Genomic DNA, 26,400 nt, shown 5'->3' with positions numbered 1-26,400 from the left:
TTCCTGCATGTAGTTATGATTTTTTCCAGAAGTACGACAAAATCAAACGTATATAAGTAGGTTATCATTTTAATCGTATGGACCTACAGAATAAAGATAAGGTGTCATTTTTACCGAAACATGTACTACGTAGAAACGGAAGCCCCCAAACTTTACAAAATGGCGTCTTTTTTTAATTTTTTTCGCTTTTGTCGCACAATGATTTTTTGGGGGGCTTTGCTGTAGATTTTGGGGTAAAATGGCTGATGTCATTACAAAGTAGAATTGGTGGCGCAAAAAAAAAAGTCATCATATGAGTCTGTAGGCGCCAAATTGAAAGGGTTATGATTTTTAAAAGGTGAGGAGGAAAAAACAAAAATTGCAAAAACGGAAAAACCCTGAGTCCTTAAGGGGTTAAAGGGGTACTCCCCTTAATCAACTGGTGCCAGGAAGTTAAATAGATTTGTAAACTACTTCTGTTTAAATATCTTAATCATTCCAGTACTTATCAGCTGCTGTATGCTCCAGAGGAAGTTGTATAGTTCTTTTCTGTCTGACCACACTGCTCTCTGGTGACACCGCTGTCCATGTCAGGAATTGTCCAGAGTAGGGGCAAATTCCCATAGCAAACCTATCCTGCTCTGGACAGTTCCTGACATGGACAGAGGTGTCAGCAGAGAGCACTGTGGTCAGACAGAAAGGAAATTAAAAAAGAAAAGAACTACCTCTAGAACATAGAGCAGCTGGTAAGTACTAGAAGGGTTAAGATTTTTAAATAGTAGTAATTTACAAATCTGTTTAACTTTCTGGCACCAGTTGAATAAAAAAATAATAATAATGTTTTCCAGTGGAGTACCCCTTTAAATTTAACCAGTGTTCTCCATCTTAAAGGAGTATGTTCACAATTTTAAGTTATCTATACTGATCACCAGAACAAAGAAAAAAATATAATTTTCATCAGTGTTTTTTGCTGCCAGATGTTACTTTAAGTCTATAAAATCTTTAATATAGAATTTTTTGGGGGTATTTCTGTAACATTTTTGGAGTTAGTTTCAAAACACCTTACCACCTCACCCCCAACATAGCTGGGTTAAATTTGTCACATAGTCCTTGGTGTGCACTGACAAATCAACAAGGTTGTTGTGGTTTTAAGAAAAATAATAATTGATTAAAAAACCTTTTAACAAATACCTTAACCCCTTAAGGACTCAGCCAATTTTCACTGTAGGAAACGGCCATTTTTTTGCACATCTGACTACTGTCACTTTAAGCATTAATAACTCTGGGATGCTTTTACCTTTCATTCTGATTCCGAGATAGTTTTTTAGTGACATATTCTACTTTATGTTAGTGGTAAAATTTTGTCGATACTTGCATCATTTCTTGGTGAAAAGTTCCAAAATTTGATGAAAAAATTGAAAATTTTGCATTTTTTTAACTTTGAAGCTCTCTGCTTATAAGGAAAATGAATATTACAAATAAATTATATATTGATTCAAAAATACAATATGTCTACTTTATATTTGCATCATAAAGTTGACATGTTTTTACTTTTGGAAGACATCAGAGGGCTTCAAAATATAGCAGCAATTTTCAAATTTTTCACAAAATTTGTAAAATTGAAATTTTTCAGGGACCAGTTCTGTTTTGAAGTGGATTTGAAGGGCCTTCTTATTAGAAATACCCCACAAATGACCCCATTATAAAAACTGCACCCTCAAAGTATTCAAAATGACATTCAAAAGGGTTGTTAACCCTTTAGGTGTTTCACAGGAATAGCAGCAAATTGAAGGAGAAAATTCAAAATCTTCATTTTTTACACTGGCATGTTCTTGTAGATCCAGTTATTGAATTTTTACAAGGGGTAAAAGGAGAGAAATCTTCCTAAAATGTGTAACCCAATTTCTCTCGAGTAAGTAAATACCTCATATGTGTATGTCAAGTGTTTGGCGGGCGCAGTAGAGGGCTCAAAAGGGAAGGAGTGACAGTGGGATTTTGGAGAGTGAGTTTTTCTGAAATGGTTTTTGGGGGGAATGTCACATTTAGGAAGCCACTATGGTTCCAGGACAGCAAAAAAAAAAAACACATGGCATACTATTTTGGAAACTACACCCCTTGTCAAGGCACGTAACAAGGGGTCCAGTGAGCCTTAACACCCCACAGGTGTTTGACTACTTTTCGTGAAAGTTGGATGTGTAAATGATTTTTTTTTTCCCACTAAATGCTAGTTTTCCCTCAAATTAACATTTTTTACAAGGGGTAATAGGACAAAATGCCCCCCAAAATTTGAAACCCCATCTCTTCTGAGTATAGAAATACCCCATGTGTGGACGTCAAGTGCTCTGCTGGAGCACTACAATGCTCAGAAGAGAAGGAGCGCCATTGAGCTTTTGGGAAAAAGAATGTGTGGAATGGAAGTCAGGGGCCATGTGCGTTTACAAAGCCCCCCAGTGGTGCCAGAACAGTGGACCCCCCCACATGTGACCCTATTTTGGAAACTAAACCCCTCACAGAATTTAATAAGGGGTGCAGTGAGTATTTACACCCAACTGGCGTTTGACAGATCTTTGGAACAGTGGGCTGTGCAAATGAAAAATTGAATTTTTCATTTTCACGGACCACTGTTCCAAAAATCTGTCAGACACCTGTGGGGCGTAAATGCTCACTGTACCCTTTATTACATTACGTGAGGGGTGTAGTTTCCAAAATGGGGTCACATGTGGGTATTTATTTTTTTGCGTTTATGTCAGAACCGCTGTAAAATCGGCCACCCCTGTGCAAATCCCCAATTTAGGCCTCAAATGTACATGGTGCGCTCTCACTCCTGAGCCTTGTTGTGCGCCTGCAGAGCGTTTTACGACCACATATGGGGTATTTCTGTACTCCGGAGAAATTGGGTTACAAATTTTGGGGGTCTTTGTTTCCTTTTAACGCTTGTGAAAATAAAAAGTATGGGGCAACACCAGCATGTTAGTGTACATTTTTTAAATTTTTTTACACTAACAAGCTGGTGTAGCCCCCAACTTTTCCTTTTCATAAGGGGTAAAAGGAGAAAAAGCCCCCCAAAATTTGTAGTGCAATTTCTCCCGAGTACGGAGATACCCCATATGTGGCCCTAAACTGTTTCCTTGAAATACGACAGGGCTCCGAAGTGAGAGAGCGCCATGCGCATTTGAGGACTGAATTAGGGATTGAATAGGGGTGGACATAGGGGTATTCTACGCCCGTGATTCCCAAACAGGGTGCCTCCAGCTGTTGCTGAACTCCCAGCATGCCTGGACAGTCAGTGGCTGTCCAGAAATGCTGGGAGTTGTTGTTTTGCAACAGCTGGAGGCTCTGTTTTGGAAACACTGCCATACAATAAGTTTTACATTTTTATTGGGGGGGGGACAGTGTACGGGGGTGTATATGTAGTGTTTTACCCTTTATTTTGTGTTAGTGTAGTGTAGTGTTTTTAGGGGACATTCGCACTGGTGTGTTACAGTGAGTTTCCCGCTAGGAGTTTGCGCTGCGGCGAAAAATTTGCCGCAGCCCAAACTTGAAGCAAGAAACTTACTGTAAACCTGCCCGTGTGAATGTACCCTGTACGTTCACATGGGGCGGGGGGGGGGGCAAACCTCCAGCTGTTTCAAAACTACAACTCCCAGCATGTACTGACAGACCCAAGTAAGTGGATCTTCGGCGCCAGTTCCTGTCGGATTTCCCCGTCCTGCCCCGCCTATTGTGGGTGGGCAGGACGGGGAAAACGAAAGTTAACCCCCCCCCGCCCCCGATCTGCTATTGGTGGTCACGTCTAGACCACCAATAGCAGGGATAGGAGGGGTGGCACCCCTGCCACCTCACTCTTATCCCTTCAGGGGGATTGTGGGTGTCATGGACACCCGCGATCCCCCTTCTATTCCGGGTCACCATAGACCCGTAATGACCCGGAATAGCGCAAATCGCAAGTGTGAATTCACTTGCGATTTGCCGCGATCGCCGACATGGGGGGGGGTCTGATGACCCCCCTTGGCCTTTGCATGGGATGCCTGCTGAATGATTTCAGCAGGCATCCCAGTCCGATCCCCACCCGGTGCGCGGCGGGGGCCAATATTCTCCATGACATACGCGTACGTCAAGGATCCTTAAGGGGTTAAAGGGGTACGCCGGTGGAAAACTTTTTTTTAAATGAACTGATGCCAGAAAGTTAAACAGATTTGTAAATTACTTCTATTAAAAAATCTTTACCCTTCCTTTTTAGCAGCTTTATGCTACAGAGGAAATTATTTTCTTTTTGTGTTTCTTTTTTGTCTTGTCCACAGTGCTCTCTGCTGACACCTCTGTCCGTGTCAGGAACTGTCCAGAGCAGCATAGGTTTGCTATGGGGATTTTCTCCTGCTCTGGACAGTTCGTGATACAGGCAACAGGTGTCAGCAGAGAGCACTGTGTACAAGACAAAAAAGAAATTCAAAAAGAAAAGAATTTCCTCTGTAGCATAAAGCTGCTAAAAAATTACTGGAAGGCTTAATATCTTTTAATAGAAGTAATTTACAAATCTGTTTAACTTTCTGGCACCACTTGATTTAAAAAAAAATGTAAAAGGTTTGCCACCGGAGTACCCCTTTAAGTTAAAACCTCTGTAGAGTATCCATTGTATAAAGTATATGTCTCTTTCTCAGTGCATACTGCTTATATCGCAGCCCTACTATTCCAAAAAGCATAGTAATGAGAGTTGTACAAGTTCGGTAAGTTTTGGGAAGCTTCTTAAGACTAGGCATTATTTGGAATACAGCCACTGCAGTTTTTGAGCAAAGTCAAAAGTGGATCAAGTAGGAAGGAGAAGTGTAAGTCCTTCCTTTATATTTCCCATTCCTTTTGAAAAAAACTTCTGGCTCTGGCTCAAAAACTGCAGTGGCTGTATTCCAAGGAAAAACACCAGAAAAACTTGGAAACTTAGGCCATGTTCACACTTCGGAATTCTGCGTGCGGAGATTCCGCCTGGCGGCCGCCGCCGAAGATGATTCGGCGCTAGGGCCGCGGGGCACTGGGCCGTCACCATTGACGGCTATGCAGTGCTCGCGGAATCCGCGCAAAGAATAAACATGTTATTTCTTTGCGCGGAACAATTTCAGCGGCAGAATTGTCTGCCACGGAAATTCCGCAGTGTGAACGGGTCTTGCGGTGACCCATTCACACTAATGTTAAGTTCACACCGCGGAATTCCACTCGCGGAGTTCCGCTCGTGGAATTCCGCGAGAATTCCGTAGTGTGAACATGGCCTTAGCCCTAAGACAACTTGGTAAGTTTAGCAACCAACATAAAAAACAAGTCATAACATGAGTTATATCAAACAGATTCAGCTCTGCTTCATCTGAATATTTACTGCAATGAGCCGTACACATTAAATTACATAGAGGGAGCAGTGGCCTGGAACACACAACTCAAACTAACCATCAAAAATAGGAAGGAGCCCAACCCCCACCATATCATTAAATATATAACAGGATCATGAAGGAGCCTTCAACATCACATCTGATCTAGATATTTCTACAAGACTGAATGGGGTCTCAATCATATCCCATCATGTGTACGAAGAACCTGGAGCACCGCAGCGAACAGATCATTAGATTTATCCACAACACTGACCCTCATAAATATACCGAAAAATCCCCAGTAACCGGCGTTCAACTCAGGATTACCAGAAAACAGCTCAATCTATCTTATATCTATCTCATATCTATCTATCTATCTATCTCATATCTATATATCTATCTATATAATATCTATCTATCTCATATCTATATCATATCTATCTATCCATCCATCCATCTCATATCTATCTATCTATCTCATATCTATATATCTATCTATCTCATATCTATATCATATCTATCTATCTATCTATCCATCTCATATCTATCTATCTATATAATATCTATCTATCTATCTATCTCATATCTATATATCTATCTATATAATATCTATCTATCTCATATCTATCATCTATCTCATATCTATCTCATATCTATCTATCTGATATCTATATATCTATCTCATATCTATATATTTATCTATCTATATCATATCTATCTATCTATCTCATATTTATCTATCTATCTATCCATCTATCTCATATCTATCTATCTATCTCATATCTATATATCTATATCATATCTATCTATCTCATATCTATATATTTATCTATCTATATCATATCTATCTATCTATCTCATATCTATCTCATATCTATCTATCTATCTCATATCTATCTATATATCTATCTTATATCTATCTATCTATCTCATATCTATCTATCTCATATCTATCTATCTATCTCATATCTATCTATCTCATATCCATCTTTCTATCTCCTATCTATCTATCTATCTATCTATCTATCTCTCATATCAATCTATTTTATATCTTTGTATCAATCTATCTAATATCTAGCTTTTTCATAACTATCTATCTCATCTATTTATCCATGCACAATTTCAGGTCACCATCTTGGGCCTTCTATCTATCTATAATAACACGATGAGAGTTGTAGTTTCACAACCAGCATGTGTAAAGCAGCACATAATAAGACACAGCACATTACTAGTTACCAGGACAGAGAGAACAGACCTCACAGCTGCCTCTATAAACCCAGGACAAGAAAACTAAGTGCCCCTCACCCATTCCCACATTCTCTGTGTTCTCTCTGCAAGGTGAAATGGCACAGCTCTGGGGCCCACAGGGGGCAGTAGTGAGCCCCAGCATAGTAGTGAGCCCCAGCATAGGCAATTAAAAGGCCACAAATCTTATGTTAATAGCTTGCAGTGGCATTAAGGTACTGATCATGACAACAGTGATCATTCCGGACTTCCCCTGCCCAACGTGGTTGATAACAGAGAACAACAGACACATGCAATGTCAACTACAGATAACAGAGTTAACGTTTCTGTTGTAGTCAATATGTCGGTCTCTGGTCACCGGGCTCAGGGTGCATTGGCCTATATGGAGATGGAGTCCGGTCTTTGCTCCTCTTGACCTTGGGTAGATCATGCATTCGGAGCCCATCATCCGGATTGAATTCATTTGATCTGACAAGATGTTACCCCAGCACTAACCTCAGAGAGACGTTCACAGCTCTCTGGGATGACACAAGCTGCATGTGGACATCCCCAGGGGCATGATCAGGAAACCCCTGTGTCGTTCCAATGACAGCTGCCAAGTAGCGGCTTCAATCGCACGTCTGTGCATCCCTTGGAAGAGGGTGGGCGATAGGCAGCGCTACACCCTACAGCAGGCAGCGGCTCCGGGAGCTTCACTCGGTTGCAGCAGTTGTCCCATCCTGCAGAATAATTTATGTCATGGGGATGTCAGCACAGTGCTGCAGAATCCCGTATGAAGAGGACTGCAGCCAAAATAATGCCTCCGGACGCCCAATCCGTGCATGTCTCTCTAGGGATGAATCATCTGCTCTTCATGCTTCTCTGGACAGGCTCTTATTCTACGCCAAATAATTCTTGCAGAGCATTACATCCCCCTTTCCCAGCAGCCGTGCATCCTCACGAGTGCTATGCTCTGCTCTCCCTACCCGCCTCACGTGCCCTGTCCTCTTATATTATGTGCAAGATCTAGATAGTGGCGTACATTAGACAGAAGAGACCCACGTCTAAAATACAAGGGTTCATGCCATCTCCCATCGGCATCTTACTGTTCCTGGGCCCTGATGTAAAATCTCTCATCTACCATGTGTCATTTCCAATACCGGGGTCTTCTTTTTGTGGCACAAATGACTTTAAAGTGTACCTGCCGTCAACAAAAACTTTTGATATAATGTAGATAATACCATTATATGTATATTTGTAATATACATTGATTAAAAATTGTGTATATTTTTGGGTGAAAAAATGCTGTCCCTGCAGCTATTGCCTGTGTATCTCTATGATGAGTCCAAAAACAGGAAGTGAGGGCAGGACAAGCAGGGCTCTGTGCAGGCTCCTTGCTTGTCAATCATCCTGATGTATGAGCCAGGAGCATGTTATAGAGCCTCAGTGCACACTGTCCTGCTTTTTCTTAGTGCACAGAGCCCTGCTTGTCCTCACTGCACAGAGCCCCGCTTGTCCTCACTGCACAGAGCCCCGCTTGTCCACCCTCACTTCCTGTATTTGAACTCCTCATAGAGACACACAGACAATAGCTGCAGGGACAAAATATACACATTTTTTAACCAATATATATTACAAATATATATATAATGGTATTATCTACATTATATAAAAAGTTTTTGTTGATGACAGGGACACTTCAAGGCCTCTAAGGCCAGCTTGTGGCAACAACATCTGCACCCGCTATCCCCTGGCATGCATTGTAAGATAGCGGGAAGGGAAACAAAACTTCCTCACTGGTTTGCTGGTGTTGCTGTTAAAGATTTATAGCAATAAGTGATCATGGTCTAATACAGTGTTTTCCAGACAGTGTGTTTCCAGCTGTTGCAAAACTACAATTCCCAGCATGCCCGGACAGCCTTTGGCAGAAAATCAAAATCAGTGGCCAACGTATCCAGGCTTGGATTGGCACAGGCCCCAATCCATTCCACTGGTGGGATCATTGTGGACATATATTACAATAATTATCCTGTAATATACTCCAGAGCTGCACTCACTACTCTGCTGGTGAAGACACTGGCCCAGATTTATCAAACTGTGTGAGAGAAAAAGTGGAGTGATTTTCCCACAGCAACCAATCACAGCTCAGCTAACGAGCTCTGGGCCAAAGTGTACAAACATTTAATTCCTTATCCTGATCCTAAGTTATATCCTGTATTATATTTCAGAGCCGCACTCACGATTCTGCTGGTGGAGTCACTATGTATATACATTACATTACTTATCCTGTACTGATCCTGAGTTATATCCTGTATTATACTCCAGAGCTGCACTCACTATTCTGCTGGTAAGGTCACTGTGAACATACATTACATTACTTATCCTGTACTGATCCTGAGTTATATCCTGTATTATACTCCAGAGCTGTACTCACTATTCTGCTGGTGAGGTCACTGTGTACAGACATTACATTACTTATCCTGTACTGATCCTGAGTTATATCCTGTATTATACTCCAGAGCTGTACTCACTATTCTGCTGGTGAGGTCACTGTGTACAGACATTACATTACTTATCCTGTACTGATCCTGAGTTATATCCTGTATTATACTCCAGAGCTGTACTCACTATTCTGCTGGTGAGGTCACTGTGTACAGACATTACATTACTTATCCTGTACTGATCCTGAGTTACATCCTGTAAATCTTTTATTAAACTTTTAAACATAACAATAAATAATTACAAACATAAACATATCATATCTGACAGAACACAACAATATAGTGAATCATAAAACCACCGACACCATAGCAGAAAATACAACACCGGTCCACCCCACACTCATTCCTCCACACAAACAAATATATACAATATTTACAAGACATTTTCCTATAATACCCATAACATATTAATAAACTATGTACACAAATATTAGTATATATTAGTTACATCCTGTATTATACTCCAGAGCTGTACTCACTATTCTGCTGGTGAGGTCACTGTGTACATACATTACATTACTTATCCTGTACTGATCCTGAGTTATATCCTGTATTATACTCCAGAGCCGCACTCACTATTCTGCTGGTGAGGTCACTGTGTACATACATTACATTACTTATCCTGTACTGATCCTGAGTTATATCCTGTATTATACTCCAGAGCTGCACTCACTATTCTGCTGGTGAGGTCACTGTGTACATACATTACATTACTTATCCTGTACTGATCCTGAGTTATATCCTGTATTATACTCCAAAGCTGCACTCACTATTCTGCTGGTGAGGTCACTGTGTACATACATTATATTACTTATCCTGTACTGATCCTGAGTTATATCCTGTATTATACCCCAGAGCTGTACTCACTATTCTGCTGGTGAGGTCACTGTGTACATACATTACATTACTTATCCTGTACTGATCCTGAGTTATATCCTGTATTATACTCCAGAGCTGTACTCACTATTCTGCTGGTGAGGTCACTGTGTACATACATTACATTACTTATCCTGTACTGATCCTGAGTTATATCCTGTATTATACTCCAGAGCTGCACTCACTATTCTGCTGGTGAGGTCACTGTGTACATACATTACATTACTTACCCTGTACTGATCCTGAGTTATATCCTGTATTATTCTCCAGAGCTGCACTCACTATTCTGCTGGTGATTTCACCATATACATACATTACATTACTTATCCTGTACTGATCCTGAGTTATATCCTGTATTATACTCCAGAGCTGCACTCACTATTCTGCTGGTGAGGTCACTGTGTACATACATTACATTACTTATCCTGTACTGATCCTGAGTTATATCCTGTATTATACTCCAGAGCTGCACTCACTATTCTGCTGGTGAGGTCACTGTGTACATACATTACATTACTTATCCTGTACTGATCCTGAGTTATATCCTGTATTATACTCCAGAGCTGCACTCACTATTCTGCTGGTGAGGTCACTGTGTACATACATTACATTACTTACCCTGTACTGATCCTGAGTTATATCCTGTATTATTCTCCAGAGCTGCACTCACTATTCTGCTGGTGATTTCACCATGTACATACATTACATTACTTATCCTGTACTGATCCTGAGTTATATCCTGTATTATACTCCAGAGCTGCACTCACTATTCTGCTGGTGATGTCACTGTGTACATACATTACATTACTTATCCTGTACTGATCCTGAGTTATATCCTGTATTATACTCCAGAGCTGCACTCACTATTCTGCTGGTGATGTCACTGTGTACATACATTACATTACATATCCTGTACTGATCCTGAGTTATATCCTGTATTATACTCCAGAGCTGTACTCACTATTCTGCTGGTGGAGTCACTGTGTACATACATTACATTACTTATCCTGTACTGATCCTGAGTTATATCCTGTATTATACTCCAGAGCTGCACTTACTATGATGCGTGTGCAGTCAATATAAACATACATTACTTATCCTAAGTTACAACCTGTAATATACTCCAGGGCTGCATTCACTATTCTGCAGAGTCATAACTGAAATATGCTTTTAGACAAGCCCCTGAGGCACAGTAATAATTCCCTTTCATCATCTCTAATTACCATGTTGTATATTCAGGATAGCAACATGTGGCACCCATGCATTGCTAATGCTGCACTATCAGTCCCAGTATGCCCTGTCATTACACTAGATGACACCCTGGAATCCCATCAGACACTGCATTATTTGTTCATTTGGCTGTTACTGTCTCAGCTTCACAGTATGCGATTCATCTGTAGCTCGCTCTCATCATAGAGAGAAAATTAATAATACAAGATCCCCATTGTGACCTGAGCGAGTGATTATAGATCAAGCCAAAATATCAATGTGTCATCTCCAAGAGCTTCCTCTTATCTTCCAAGTCTTAATTAATTCTCATGTAAATTGCTGCAATGCCGCCTGAGCTACAGAAGACATGTGAGATCCTTGGAGCTAGGAGATGTGGCCATTAACCTGAAATAACACAGGGAACAGGGGGGCTGTTCTCCAGTGTGTTCATATACCAACATAAATATATCCGCCTCATATATGATAGTCAAATAATGTTCTAGTGCAGTGGTTCTTAACCTTGTTGGAGGTACTGAACCCCACCAGTTACATATGCGCATTCACCAAACCCCTCTTAATTGGAAAAATAAAATATGATTTTTTTCAAATTCAAAACATAGGAAGTATATATTTAAGTATATATTTATACATAGGTGCACAAAATGAACAAAACCATTAAGACACATTAGGCAGGCAGTGTTCCCCCACACATTAGGCGCAGGCAGTGTTCCCCTTCATTAGGCGCAGGCAGTGTTCCCCCACACATTAGGCAGGCAGTGTTCCCCTTCATTAGGCGCAGGCAGTGTTCCCCTTCATTAGGCGCAGGCAGTGTTCCCCCACATTAGGCAGGCAGTGTTCCCCCACATTAGGCAGGCAGTGTTGCCCCCACATTAGGCAGGCAGTGTTGCCCCCACATTAGGCAGGCAGTGTTGCCCCCACATTAGGCAGGCAGTGTTCCTCCACATTAGACAGGCAGTGTTCCCCCCACATTAGGCAGGCAGTGTTCCCCCACATTAAGCAGGCAGTGTTCCCCCACATTAGGCAGGCAGTGTTCCCCCACATTATGTAGGCCATTGGTCTTCAACCTGCGGACCTCCAGATGTTGCAAAACTACAACTTTGTAGTTTTGCAACATCTGGAGGTCCACAGGTTGAAGACCACTGATGAAGGCAGTGTTCCCCCACAGACATACAGCCTTCAGCCATATACAGTGTATGGCTGGAGGCTGTATGCCTGTGTACTGCCCACTTCAGTGCTCCGACCACTGCTCCGGCTATAGCAGTAGGTCTCGGGACCGGTGGTCGGAGCACCGAAGATGACGTGCCGCTAGTCACTTACCAAGCTGGCCATCGCGCGTCTTCCTCCTTCTCTATCCTCCAGTCCTAGGCACCCTCGTTTCCATGGGCGCACACACGAGACGTCAGTGACGTCCCGGCGTGCGCTATGTCCCGGCGGCCCTACCTTTTTAAACTTAACGCGGGGCCACAGGGAGTTAATAGTGATGGGGGGAATTGCCCCGTTGCTACAGGACGGGCAAACACCGACTCTGCTCGGGGCCCCAAGCAATTGCTTGGTTTGCCTGTCCTGTTGGGACCTCCCCCCGCCGAACCCCCGGGACTGACTCCCCGCACCCCTGTTGTTCGATCGAACCCAGGTTAAGAACCACTGTTCTAAACAGTGTCTAACTAATACTGCTATGTAGTTACACTATCATTATACACTGCAGTAATAACTACCAAGTATAAGCCTACATATTATGATCTGATAAGTATTCTACACAACATATACAAATAATACTGTACACAGAATCACCAGACTCATACACGGCAAAAATAACATGATGTCACAAAATGCAGCCATACCATGTCCATGCACCAACATAAATTGATTAAATATAAGCTTCATATACAATAATCTGATAATGTCCATTTCAATGTCTAAATAATACTGCTATATTGAGCCACTAACATCATACACTACAGAAAGAACATTGCCGTAATTATTCACCACTCTCTATGTAGCAAAGATACGTTTTTCATGATGCATAATATGCCATGATGCACAGGTTTAAAGGGGTATTCCAGGCAAAAACATTTAATCCCCAAACAAAGAATAGGGGATAAGATGTCTGATCGCAGGGGGCCCGCTGCTGAGACCCCCGCAATCTCCCTGCAGCGCCCGCATTCTGAGCGGGAGCTGCGTCTCCAGTTTCGGAAATCTCAGAGTTTCCGGGACTGGGGATGTGACGTCACGCCACGTCCCCTCCATTCATGTCTATGGGAGGGGGCGTGACAGCCGTCATGCCCCCTCCCATAGACATGAACGGAGGGGGCGTGACGTGGCGTGACGTCACGTCCCCAGTCCCGGAAACCCGGAGGTTTCCGAAACTGGAGACGCAGCTCCCGCTCAGAATGCGGGCGCTGAAGGGAGATCGCAGCAGGCCCCCCTGCGATCAGACATCTTATCCCCTATTCTTTGTTAGGGGATTAAATGTTTTTGCCCGGAATACCCCTTTAAGGAGACCTGTCATCACGTTCATGCTGCCTGAACCACAAGTCATCGGAGTGGTCCTTGGTGGCTTCTCCCGGCACCATCAGTCTTAATTGATAGACTTTTCCCTATACCTGTCGGGGGTTTACCCTACTGACTTGTGCTTCAGGCAGCATAAACATGATGTTAAGTTCCCTTTAAGGGCATACTGCACATGGAGGTGCTAGTCACAGTGGTTTCAGCACCACGGTCAGCACTGCTCTGCATTGCCTAATATTTAGTGAACACCAGCATTCATAAATCCACACAACATAGAGCATACAGAATGATGTCCGCACCATAAAATTAGCTAACATATATATTGGGGGGGGGGGGGTCAAATTCTAGAGGGCACAAGGTTGACAAGTACTAACACTGCTGTCAGGGCATGACACATATACAAATTAGCAGAGCTGAATTTGAGATTATACAGTCTTTATGCCATTGAAAAAGGGGATCTCCCCGAAACACGTCTGGCTATCCATAAAGGCCCCATCAGGTCTAGTCAGCAACCTCTATCACTGAATTCCACCTTTTCACAATCTAGCAAGCGCTGCAGTCCCCTGCTGTACCGACCACTGCACAGTGCGCGCTCAGACTGTACTTACTGCACGAGGACGCCGTAAGTACGAGCGCTAGAAACTCCTTTGCTGCTGCGATCCACACACAGAGAGCCGGACGCCGTTCCGTGCCAACAGGACACCAGCATCTGAGGACGTGACCGCTGGGTTAGTCTGCTACCAACGTCCGCTGGTATACAGTGATCCCTCAACTTACAATGGCCTCAACACACATTAGTTTCAACATACAATAGTCTTTTCTGGACCAATATAAGTTGAAACCAGACTCAACATACAATGCTATGGACAGTTCATATTTGTGAAACATGTCAATGGCTGAAAGATCTGACCAATAGGAATGGGCATTCACTGGTAAAACACCCGTATTACTGAAGTGCATGCACTAACTAGCTGTCTGGTAGCGCCTCCTACAGTACAGGGTGGTATTACATGTTCTGTACTCTTTACCTGTACCAGGGTTAGCTGCTCCTTTGTATACCAGGTGAGAGCGGCTCCATTTTACTTTTTTAAGACATTGCGAGTAATATACAGGACCCTGAAGAAGCTCCTGTCCTCTACATAGACAGTGATTACAGCTCCCAGCAGATCTTTCTTACTTTTATATGTAAGGACTTGCTTTATCTGTATTAGTTATCGACTTATTTTCGTTTAGTCCTCAATTTTTCCTATTTTAAGATGACATTTTGGGGGTTTCAGAACCAATTACCAGGTTTCCATAGCGTTATGGTTTAAACATAGAATGGTCGTCCTGCAACCAATTAATATTGTAACCAATTAATGTAACCAATTAATATTGTAATCATCCGGTGACTTACACATCCAGAAGACCACAAGTAACCTTTCTTTCAGGCCGCGTGTGCCCACGTGCCAGCCTGCGCTCTCACAGCGTCCTATTCTCGGTTTTGAATTACAATTACTCTCTGAAAACTTCCTAATAACCAGCACACAGTAACTCTTGTTGCCCTAATAACTTTTGGTGCAAATCTATGGTTATTTACCCATCCATCCTGGGCAACAACAGTGCTGATATTTAAATAGATTGTGATGTCATAGAGTGGCATTATAACTGTATTTGCTTCCTTTTTACAAGTATTTTATTTTGTTTTATGCATATAATACCATCATTGTACCATCTCTGTAGCAAGGGCCCTGCACAGCGATTTGGTTACACTTGTTTGTGAATATTTTATTAAATTAAGCTTTTATACCAGCTACATCTCCAGTCATTCCTTATCACCCAACCTACAATTCTAATATGATCCTACCATTAGCCACCTGTACCTTCAGGCCTGTTTTTTCTTGTAGTCATTTTTATAATAGATTAAGGGTTATTCCCATCTCCATAGAATAGGGGATAACAGGCAGATTGGTGGGAGTCCAACCACTGGGACTTCCACCAATCCGGAGAATGGGGTAAATTTGTTCCCTGAATGAACAGTGAGCACCGCATGTGTATGTTCAGTGCTCCTTTGATTGCACCGAACATTGCCAAGTGCTGAACAATTTTGGACAGCCCCATAGAGAATGAATCATTGGCCGCGCACAAGCTGTGCTCACCATTCATTGTGGGCGGAAAAGTGTGTCCCCATTCTCAGGATTGGCTAGGGTCCCACTGGTCAGACCCCCATCAATCAGCTTGTTCTGTAGATAAGAGATAACTTTATAACATGGAAATACAAATAAAATATAGATGTAGACAGTGCAAACTTTATAGTTGTTGTGCTACATCTGTCACAAAATGTGCTACACTATTAGCATAGCAGGCTTTGCATAGAGCAGGGACACCTTATTTGAAAGGAATCCTTGCTCCAAATATAGAGTTTCTGTGACGCTCAACACTGTTTGTGTAGGGTGCTACAAAATCATGTAAGTGAATTAAAGGTCTTCTTTAAGCATGCAGGGGGACTCCGACTGCCATTTTAACCCACGCCCCCCTCTGGGACATTTCTGGCTGCCCCATGTGCCTCTGGCTGATTTCAGCTAAAACTTATGCCAATTTGCACACGTACGTTTTAGCCAATTTGGACCCCTTACCAAAACCTTTTCCCGATATGCTCCATAAATTTGTACAAATGAGGACACTTTCAACAAAAATTTCAACTTTTTGATGCCAAAACACAGGCTTAGGTGATAAATTTCCCCCATTCCATGTGAAACAATTTCTCATTATGTCTGCTTGCTGTTAGTCAATGGAACCAGTCTTATTTACATCTTAAAGGAGTACTCCAGTGAAAAAACACTTATCCCCTATGCAAAGGATAGGGAATAAGTGTCTGATTGCAGGGTTCCGGCCACTGAGACCCCCCCCCCCCCCCCCCTCATGGCACCCTAGCAGTCCTCAGGAACAGGGCGTGTCAACCCCCACACGAAGGAGCAGCCTTCTCCATGTATCTCTATGGGAGAGTCATAGATACAGCGTTCGGCTTCATGCGGGGGTCAACACGCCCCATTCCTATGGACTGCCAGGGTGCCATGCAGGAGATCGCGGGGGGGCCTAGCAGTCGGACACCTTGTGTTCAGACACTTATCTCCTATCCTTTGGATAGGGGATAAGTGTTCCTTAACCAAAGTACTCTTTTAGGGCTGAGAATTTTGATCCCAATTGTTTCTATTTCCCAGGCATAATGTATATTTTATCCTGCAGGACTCAAGAGTTCAGATTAAGCTTTTCAGTCCTGCAAAATAACAGAATCTTTTGTCAAATGGACCAAATATAGTCATAGTAGATCACATTAAAGTAGATACACAGCGGTATACATTGGAATACTCAGCGGTATACATCGGGATACTCAGCGGTATACATCGGGATACTCAGCGGTATACATCGGGATACTCAGCGGTATACATCGGGATACTCAGCGGTATACATCGGGATACTCAGCGGTATACATTGGGATACTCAGCGGTATACATTGGGATACTCAGCGGTATACATTGGGATACACAGCGGTATACATTGGGATACACAGCGGTATACATCGAGATACTCAGCGATATACATCGAGATACTCAGCGGTATACATCGGGATACTCAGCGGTATACATCGGGATACTCAGCGGTATACATCGGGATACTCAGCGGTATACATCGGGATACTCAGCGGTATACATCGGGATACTCAGCGGTATACATCGGGATACTCAGCGGTATACATTGGGATACTCAGCGGTATACATTGGGATGTCTTTTTACATGTATTTAGAGGTATATCTCAGACATACAACCGAATGTGGTATGAACATAGCTTAAGTGGCTTCAGTCAAACATCGGGTCCAACGATGGAAAAAAAAATATATATATAAAAAAAAAAAATATATATATATATATATATATATATACTCTGTGGTACACTTTCTTTTTTGTTGTATACTGCTCTATGGAATGGTGCAGCAGTCTGCATTACTCCAGCCAGCAATCCCAGACATGTATCACCTGAGAGTAGGACAAAATGACATTTCAGTGGCTTTTTTTCACATACTGGGGTCTATGGACATGTTTACAAAGTGCAATTGAAAATACTCAAGAGCATTTAATGCAAAGCAGAATTTGTGGGAAGCATTGTAGGAGTGCAGAGCTGTGTGTGTAGCATACAGTGCAGTTTGTAATGCGTGAAGCATAAAACGCAGAGCTGTGTGTGTAAAGCAAGCAGTGCACTGCTGTGTGTGTGTGTGTGAGTGTGTGTATATGAAGCAAGGTGTGTGACCTGCAGTGTAGAGCTGTGTTTGTGTAGCATAAAGTTCAGACCTGTGTATCATGCACTGCAGAGTTGTGTAAAATGTACTGTAGTATATAGAGCTGTATGCTTGTATCATGCAGTGCAGAGATGTGTGTGAAAAGCATGCAGTACAAAGCTGTATGTATGCAGCATGCAGTGCCCAGCTGTCTGTGTGTAGCATGCACTGCAGAGGTGTGTGTAGCATGCACTGCAGAGGTGTGTGTAGCATGCACTGCAGAGGTGTGTGTAGCATGCGCTGCAGAGGAGTGTGTGTGTGAAGAATATAGTAGAGGTGTTAGTGTCTTTGCATACGGAGTAGAGGAGGTATCACACATCTCCATTACCTGCTCACAGCTTTACACCATTCACAGATTCCTACAGAAAACTCTCCCTACTGCTGATAAGGAGTCAGATTCTTCCTACACATGTGACCGATCACAGGGTGGGGACATCACAGGTCCTTCAGCTTTTAGAATGTGACAACTCTGCAGCATGAGGACCTGTGTGTCCTGACTCCTCCCCCTGTCTCCTGGGCCCAAGAGCCCTGGTGGAGATTTATCAAAACCTGTGCAGAGAAAGAGTGATGCAGTTGCCCATAGCAACCAATCAGATTGCTTCATTTATTTTTTATAAGCTTCTGACAAATTAAAGAATCAATCTGATTGGCTATGGGCAACAACCACACCCCTTTTCCTCTAGACTGGTTTTGATAAACTACCCCCCCCCCCCCCCTTGTCTCACATGGAGAGGAGAAAATGTGGAGGGGTCAGAAGGTGTCTCTGCCACACTATGCCAAGCAGCACCAGTCAGCCTTTTTGGGCCCTCTGGCTTAGGGGCCTGGATGTCTTATGGTTGTGTGGGAGTCTTGGGTTTGGCGGTATAAATTACATACCACTTCTAATTTCTTTACGCTACGGCCTGGTGCTTTTTGAATACTGGACCCAATGTAGTGGCAGGATTATCAGGGTGGGCTTCAATATAAGCCCTACCCCGAAAATAAGACCTAGGCCAGTGGTAATCAACTGGTGGACCGCGGTCCAGATCCGGACCGCGGCCGCCAGTAATGCCCGCAGACCAGACCCCCCCCCCCCCCCTCACCTCCTTTAGCTGGTCACGGCAAGTTACCGTAATTGAGCCGAGGCAGGGGCGCTGTCGCTTTAAAACGTCCGCGCTTATGCACGGCCGACGTCACGGACGTGTCCCTGCCCCCGGCTGCTAAGCAACAGGCAACAGAAGGAGATCACGTACAGTACAAGTACAGTACAAGTTGCAGACGCTACGGTACGGACAAAGGTGGGGAAATGCTGGTCTCCGCTGGGGATGAAATGTGTAAGGTACCGTAGTTTATTATGGCAGAGGGGTGGGGGGCACTGTAGGAGTGTGGAGGACAACGGGGGAAGGGGAGGATGTGGGGCTGTAGCAGGGTGAAGGATGGGGGGGCTGCAGGAGTGTGGAGGATGGGGGGGCTGCAGGAGTGTGGAGGATGGGGGGGCTGTAGCAGTGTGGAGGATGGGGGGGCTGTAGCAGTGTGGAGGATGGGGGGCTGTAGCAGTGTGGAAGATGGGGGGGGGGGGTGCGGCATCCTCCACACTGCTACAGCCCCCTCTCCTCCCCACTCCTGCAGCCCCCATAAACACATAAGCCCTACCCTGAAAATAAGCCCTAGTGTATTTTTGGGGGACTAAAATTAATATAAGATCCGGTCTTATTTTCGGAGAAACACGGTAACAGGACCCAGGGCACGTCATAGGTGTGCACCACTAAGTGCAGTCTTTGTTAGGGTGCATTCACACCGCGGCTTAAGTCTAAGCAAGTTTCAAAGTGCCACCCGGGCTGGAGTCAGATTGTTTAAAAATGTGATAAATCAGCTCTTTTGATAAATCGGCTCTTTTGACTTAAACCACACTACTTATAAAAAAAAAAAGGACATCCGTGTAAAAGTCGCAAAATTTTTGGGCTAATGTACCCAAAACAAAAAAAACTAATAGTGTACAACCAGTTAAAAAATCCCCCCTTTAAACTTTCTGTAGCCCCTTTGAGGCTTATAGTAGACATGGCGCTGGCCGGGCAGCCTCCTGTGGTCGTGCAGCGGTTGGCAGTAGACCAGTCTGTCTGCAGCCAGTACTTACAGTACAACACTTTCCCAGGAGACAGGAATGAGGATATAAATCATGCACAGACCATGAATTGTAATGAACGATCAATGACAAGAGCATTTAAATTATCCGGAGAAATGTTCTCTGCAGCGGACGCTTTATGTATTGCTACCAACTAACATCAAGAGCTGTAAACATGTAAAACCTTATACTTATCATTTTGCAAACAACTGCTCCAATGCAGTGTTTCCCGACCAGTGTGCCTCTAACTGTTGCAAAACTACAACTCCCAGCATGCCCTGACAGCCGAAGGCTGTCGGGGCATGCTGGGAGTTGTAGTTTTGCAACAGCTAAAGACACCCTGGTTTGGATATAATGCTCCAATGATTCAAGAGAAAAATAAAATGAAGCTACTTGTAGTAGTAGTCTGTTTTGTGTACACAGCTCATACGCAGACCTACAGTATGTGCCTCCATGCAGGGCCGGCTCTGCCTATAGGCAAAATAGGCAGCTGCCTAGAGCGCCTTCTTGATGGGGGGGATTAGACAACCAGCATTCAAACCACTCACTCAGCCAGCAGCATAAGGAGGAGGTTTGTTACAGTGTGTCACCCCAGTAGTAAGCTAATTACATGAGGAGGGGGCTTGTTACAGTGTGTCACCCCAGTAGTAAGCTAATTACATGAGGAGGAGGTTTGTTACACTGTGTCACCCCAGTAGTAAGGAGATGACATGAGGAGGAGGTTTGTTACAGTGTGTCACCCCAGTAGTAAGGAGATGACATGAGGAGGAGGTTTGTTACAGTGTGTCACCCCAGTAGCAAGCTAATTATATGAGGAGGAGGTTTGTTACAGTGCGTCACCCCGGTAGTAAGGAGATTACATGAGGAGGAGGTTTGTTACAGTGTGTCACCACAGTAGTAAGGTAATTACATGAGGAGGAGGTTTGTTACAGTGTGTCACCCCAGTAGTAAGCTAATTACATGGGGAGGAGGTTTGTTACAGTGTGTCACCCCAGTAGTAAGGAGATTACATGAGGAGGAGGTTTATTACAGTGTGTCACCTCAGTAGTAAGCTAATTACATGAGGAGGGGGCTTGTTACAGTGTGTCATCCCAGTAGTAAGATGATTACAGGAGGAGGAGGTTTGTTACAGTGTGTCACCCCAGTAGTAAGCTAATTACATGAGGAGGGGGTTTGTTACAGTGTGTCACCCCAGTAGTAAGCTAATTACATGAGGAGGAGGCTTGTTACAGTGTGTCACCCCAGTAGTAAGCTAATTACACGAGGAGGAGGTGTGTTACAGTGTGTCACCCCAGTAGTAAGCTAATTACATGAGAAGGGGGCTTGTTACAGTGTGTCACCCCAGTAGTAAGCTAATTACATGAGGAGGAGGCTTGTTACAGTGTGTCACCCCAGTAGTAAGCTAATTACATGAGGAGGAGGCTTGTTACAGTGTGTCACCCCAGTAGTAAGCTAATTACATGAGGAGGAGGCTTGTTACAGTGTGTCACCCCAGTAGTAAGCTAATTACATGAGGAGGAGGTTTGTTACAGTGTGTCACCCCAGTAGTAAGCTAATTACATGAGGAGGGGGCTTGTTACAGTGTGTCACCGCAGTAGTAAGGAGATTACATGAGGAGGGGGCTTGTTACAGTGTGTCACCCCAGTAGTAAAGTGATTACATGAGGAGGGGGCTTGTTACAGTGTGTCACCCCAGTAGTAAAGTGATTACATGAGGAGGGGGCTTGTTACAGTGTGTCACCCCAGTAGTAAAGTGATTACATGAGGAGGGGGCTTGTTACAGTGTGTCACCCCAGTAGTAAAGTGATTACATGAGGAGGGTGCTTGTTACAGTGTGTCACCCCAGTAGTAAGGTGGGGCGTGTCAAAGGGCGTGGCAAAATTAGCTTTTGCCTAGGGTGACAAAAATCCTTGCACCAGCCCTGCCTCCATGGTACTCACCATTCCCTCTTCTTGATTTATACACAGTAGTAGAAGGGACAGACGAAAAGAAATGACGCATGACAGTAAAATCAGATCACCCATTGTAGTCTGTAACCAGACACTGAATTCTGCACAAGAATTGAATACAGAGAATGGTAAGAGTGCTTTAACCTGTTAAAGCCAGAAACATGTTCATTTTGTGGCTTATTTTTTTAGTTGTACTTTTAAATTGCTTCCTTGATTTTACAGTACAAAAAAAAAAAGAAGAAAAACAGCGCTGTGTGGGACTTAAAGGGGTATTCCGGCTTTATACATCTTAACTGATGTAAGACGGCTCCCTCCCATAGACATGAATGGAGGGGGCTTTGTCTGATTTCACCAGTGGGCGTGGCTGTGACGTCACATCCCCATCTTGGAATGTCACAGAATGCCGGGGGCTGCACTGAGATCGCGGGGGTCCCCAGTGGCGGGACCCCTCCAATGATACATCTTATCCCCTATACTTTGGATAGGGGATAATATGTATAAAGCTGGAATACCCCTTTAAATAACAGACTTAGGTTCAATACTCTGCAGGTAAAATTGTATTTACCTTTACACACATTAATTAAAGAACACTGGATATGTGCTAAATAAGCTGTTTGTTAGAAAGGTAAGTATTATGGTAAATGGATCACACTCTATTTTATTTCCTTTTTTATAAAAATCATGGCTTATAAAATCATGGCGTTGTCCAAGCTGAAGCACAGGTATGGACAAAGTCCAGTGAGGGGGGCTAGTACTCCTTTGTGCTCTCTCCCCTCTGATAGGACAGGAGAGAGCACAGAGGAGTGCTATCAGACAGGAGAGAGCACAGAGGAGTACTATCAGACAGGAGAGAGCACAGAGGAGTCTATCAGACAGGAGAGAGCACAGAAGAGTCCTATCGAAAAGGAGAGAGCACAGAGGAGTACTATCAGACAGGAGAGAGCACAGAGGAGTACTATCAGACAGGAGAGAGCACAGAGGAGTGCTATCAGACAGGAGAGAGCACAGAGGAGTACTATCAGACAGGAGAGAGCACAGAGGAGTACTATCAGACAGGAGAGAGCACAGAGGAGTCTATCAGACAGGAGAGAGCACAGAAGAGTCCTATCGAAAAGGAGAGAGCACAGAGGAGTACTATCAGACAGGAGAGAGCACAGAGGAGTACTATCAGACAGGAGAGAGCACAGAGGAGTACTATCAGACAGGAGAGAGCACAGAGGAGTACTATCAGACTGGAGAGAGCACAGAGGAGTACTATCAGACACGAGAGAGCACAGAGGATAACTATCAGACAGGAGAGTGCACAGAGGAGTGCTATCAGACAGGAGAGAGCACAGAGGCAGGCCCATCGCTAAAGGACAGGCAAACCAAGCAATTGCTTGGGGCCTCGAGATGGCTCGAGGTCCCCAAGCAGAGCCGGTGCTTGCTGTGCTTCCTATAAGGCTGCAGCTGCTTAAGTGCTCTATAGAGAGCCTCATGCAGCTGCAGCACTCCTGGTCACCTCCCGAGTTCCTCCCCTTCCATATAGCGTGGCCGAGCTCCTCTTCCTCCTGGCTATCAGTTTGCCTGGTGGGCCGGGCCGTCCTCCTGCCCCTATCGTGGCTCGGCAGCTCGCCCTGTTGGCCGGCCGGGCCAGCAGTGCGAGAGCCTGGAGCAAGAGGCAGAGACTAAAGCCGCTCGGCATCCGGCTCCTATTTTTGTGCCCGGCTCACCTGTAGTTGCCTCACTCAGGACGTCCCCGCTCCCAGTTAAGTTAATGAATGGAGGGTGCATGACGTGAAGTCACGAGGGGGGCGTGGCATTATGTCACATCTCCAGTCCCGGAAACTACCGACCTTCGAGCCTGGAGACTGAGCTCCGCACATAATGCGGGTGCTGCAGGGAGATTGAGGGGGTCCCAGCGGCGGGACCCCCGCGATCAGACATCTAATCCCCTATCCTTTGGATAGGGGATAAAATGTCTAAAGCCGGAATATCCCTTTAAGATTTTTTAATAGAAGTAATTTACAAATCTGTTTAACTTTCTGGCACCAGTTGATAAAAAAAAAAAATTTCCACTTGAGTACCTCTTTAAGGAATGTTAATTGCAGACATATGGGGGAATATTATTTCTTTTTTTTAGCACAAGCACTTAGCAAAAATTAAAAAAGGGAAAGCATCTGGAGGATCTACTTTTCCAAATGCATCATTTGTACACATAACTAATAATGGATGGGGTGCACAGCAAAGTGTTGGTGGCTCAATCCATAATATGTCCATAACAATATCTCTCTCTCTCTTTTTAATACATATCATTAAAGGGTACCTCTCATCAAAAAACATTTGATATATTATAGATTAATGTATGCAGAATAACTTTACATTTGTATGTTATTAAAAAATATGCTTCTTTCTATTTAATTTTCCACTTTGAAGAAATGACCACTAGGGGTCTCCCTACCAGTCCTGGCAGCAAGCATTTCAGACTCATGCTGGAGTCCTAAACACTCAGAGCTGCCAGTCTGCTTTGTTCACAAAGGAGAACACTCAGAGCTGCCAGCCTGCTTTGTTCACAGCCTGTTTGGCTGTGAACAAAGCAGGCTGGCAGCTCTGAGTGTTTAGGACTCCAGCATGAGTCAGAAATGCTTGCTGACAGGACTGATCGGGAAAAATACAATAGAAAGAAGCATATTTTTCATTAACATGCTATTGGAAAGTTATTCATTAATCTAAAATATATCAAAAGTTTATTTGATGAGAGGTACCCTTTAAATAAAAATACACATAATACCATGGGACAGAAGAACCCAGCACTTGCTGACCCTTGAGGTCTGCCTTACCTACTGTATTTCATATCTATCTATCTATCTATCTCATATCTATCTATCTATCTCTCTCATATCTATCTATCGATCATCTCATATCTATCTCCTATCTATCTATCTAGCTATCTACAGTGGGGATCAAAACTTTGGGCACCCCTGGTAAAAATTTGTATTAATGTGCATAAAGAAGCCAAGGAAAGATGGAAAAATATCCAAAAGGCATCAAATTACAGATTAGGGTGCATTCACACCACGTTTTGTACATACGGGTGCCGGATCCAGCGGAGGGAGGGGCTAACCGGGCACTCCTGTACCCCGGCCGGATCAGCCCGTGACTTCATTTACTTTAATGACCCGACCGGAGTTAAACGGTGACTCCATTCGGCTCAGTTTTGACCTGTATGCGGTTTTGGACCGGACATAAAATCGTAGTATACTACGGTTTTAGGTCCGGTCAGGAAACAGCATACGGGTCAAAACTGAGCAGACTGGAGTCACCGTTTGACTCCGGTTGGGTCATTAAGGTAAATGGAGTCAGGGGCTGATCCGGCCGGGGTACGAGAGGTCCCAGTTAGCCCCTCCCCCGCCGGATCCGGCACCTGTATGTACAAAACGTGGTGTGAATGCACCCTTAGACATTCTTATAATATGTCAACAAAAGTTATATTTTATTTCCATCATTTACACTTTCAAAATAACAGAAAACAAAAAAATGCCATCTGCAAAAGTTTGGGCACCACGGAAGAAGCCAGTCTCTCTGGCGAAACGTTTGGCTGTAAGGGCTCACGATCCACTACCTTTGTAAACCACTGGGTATTTATATGTATTTACTATATTGTTTTTTTTACTACATATGTAACTAGTATGTGCACTTGCACTTATATTATGTAAACTGTGTTTTTTACCTTGCAATTATGTGAGCCCTTACTTATGTTCCAGTGTCATGCTAGTTAAATCTCTTTTCATTCCTGTCTTCAGGAATTGTGCTGTACTTTTAAGTAGATTTTATCACCTTTCAATAAAGTTCAATATTTTGTGAATCCTTGCAATGCTTTTTTCTTTCATGATATTATCTTTATTTAGCGTGGGATTTGTTACAGTGTAAGGGGAATCTTTTGTTTGCTAATTTTCTAACCCCTATAACTTTTTTTTTCCGCTTACGGGCATTTTTTGCCCCGTGTTCTGAAGTTTTTATCGGTATAATTTTTGTATTGATCAGACTTTTTGATCACTTTTTATTCATTTTTTCATGATATAAAAAGTGACCAAAAATACGCTATTTCGAACTTTGGAATTTTTTTGCGCGTACGCTGTGTGGTTTAATTAACTATATATTTTTATAGTGGACATTTCCGCACGCGGCGATACCACACGTTTATTTTTATTTACACAGTTTTCTTATGGGAAAAGGGGGGTGATTCAAACTTTTTTTTTTAAATAATTGTTTATTTTCACAATTTTTAAAATTTCCATAACAAAGGGAAACAGTTATACAAAAATCATATCAACAGGAAAATAACAGTAAAAAATAAGGACAATAAATAACCTTTGTTAACTTTTTTTTT

General features: G+C 43.4%; 1 protein-coding gene across 4 annotated transcripts in view; it reads right to left on the bottom strand.

Annotated features, from left to right (window-relative positions):
- The window catches only part of PHACTR3 (phosphatase and actin regulator 3), a 177,254-nt gene that overhangs the window by 131,068 nt on the left and 19,786 nt on the right, over positions 1-26,400 (bottom strand). The window contains exon 1 of one of the 4 annotated variants that reach the window (XM_056547533.1): positions 18,311-18,453. The exons of 2 other annotated variants lie outside the window; for them this stretch is intronic. The gene's annotated coding sequence lies outside the window, so the exon portion shown is untranslated. Of the gene's footprint in view, positions 1-7,070; positions 7,453-18,310; positions 18,454-26,400 lie in introns of those variants that run through there. One more of the 4 variants, XM_056547534.1, reaches the window with a different exon arrangement.

This window comes from Hyla sarda, chromosome 12, assembly GCF_029499605.1.
Source record: "Hyla sarda isolate aHylSar1 chromosome 12, aHylSar1.hap1, whole genome shotgun sequence".
Lineage (NCBI taxonomy): Eukaryota > Metazoa > Chordata > Amphibia > Anura > Hylidae > Hyla > Hyla sarda.
Note: the sequence above shows the minus strand (reverse complement) of the source record. Positions and strands in the feature narration are given on the sequence as shown.